A 1,523-nucleotide genomic window follows, 5' to 3' on the forward strand; every position below is an offset into this window, starting at 1 on the left:
CAATGGACCATTAAGATGAGAGGGCAACCAACATTATCACCAGGGGTCTGGAAACCAAGCCTTATGAGGAAGGGTTGAAGGAGCTGAGTACAGTGGTACCTCGGGTTACACACACCTTATGTTACAGACCCCGCTAACCCAGAAATAGTACCCCGGGTTAAGAACTTTGCTTCAGGATGAGAAGAGAAATCGCGCAGCAGCAGGAGGAGGCCCCGTTAGCTAAAGTGGTACCTCAGGTTAAGAACAGTTTCAGGTTAAGAACAGACCTCCATAACAAATTAAGTACGTAACCAGAGGTACCACTGTATGTTTAGCCTAGAAAAGAGGAGACTGATAGGAGATACGATAGCCGTCTTCAGATAGCTAAAGGGCTGTCGCATGGAAGAAAGTGCAAGTGTGGTTTTTCCTGCTCCAGAGGTGGGATATGAACCAATGGCTTCAAGTTAAAAGAAATGAGATTCCCACTAAACACCAGGAAGCACTTTCTGACAGTAAGAGCAGTTTGACAGTGGAACGGTCTCCCTTGGGCATGGGTATGGCCAAGATTTCTGTTGAGGGGACAGCCAAAGTTGCTGAGCTTTTTTTTAAAAGGAAATCTAGTTTTTCTAAATAGAACATTGTGGGAGGCAGGCTGCTACTGGGAGACAGAACCTCAGATAACTGAGTACTTTCAATGCTTTTCAATGCTTTTTGTTTTGTTTTTTTAAATTAAGGATGCTTTTATTATTGTACAAGCAGCATACAAAACTGATAAGCGGTCAAAGGTATGGAAAACAGTAGCCACTACTATTATCAAACAGTAGACCGAACAGAATTGCTTGCTATTATAATTACCATATATACAATTAGGTAAAGGCTTTGTAAAAGGACAAGGTTTATTTTTTTTACATGATTTCAGTGCAGAAAACTTGCATAACTTTTTCTCTGGAGTAGAAAGAGGGTAATGAGTACTTTCCTAGAACTAGTCCCTTCTTTAGCTTAATTTAACGCAAACAGTATTCTAATGAAAGAACATGATGCAAGTGATATATTTTATTGAGGAAAAAGATGCTTGGATGCAACTTTAGATTAGTTGTCACATTATTGAGCAACCTTGCGAACTCAAATTGCTTCCAGCTCAACACTAGTTTAAGACATTCTGAAGAAGTGTTACAAACATGACGGTTATCTTGTGCCGCTCTAGAATCCTGGGTTAAACACCAGGTGTCATCTACTGCCCCTTCCCCAAGGAAAGTAAATCAGATTACATATGCTTCACCCTTGATTTGAAAGTGAGAATAAATGACAATTACAATTTGGAGCTAGGAGGATTTGGCCCATCCCCTTTGGAGCTTGTGGTCTCTCTTTTCCCGGAGGTTTTCAAGCAGAGGTTGGCTGGCGATTTGCCGTAGCATTTTCTCATTTGTCCCCTGCTTCCTCTATTTTTGTTTTTGTATTTTTGCAAAGGGCCCAAGAAGTACTGCCCTCTTTTACATGCCCCTTTCGTTAATTTGTTCATTAAAAATCAACATGGCATATTTTCC

Source organism: Podarcis erhardii, assembly GCF_964252035.2.
Source record: "Podarcis erhardii genome assembly, chromosome: 3".
In the NCBI taxonomy this organism is placed as follows: domain Eukaryota; kingdom Metazoa; phylum Chordata; class Lepidosauria; order Squamata; family Lacertidae; genus Podarcis; species Podarcis erhardii.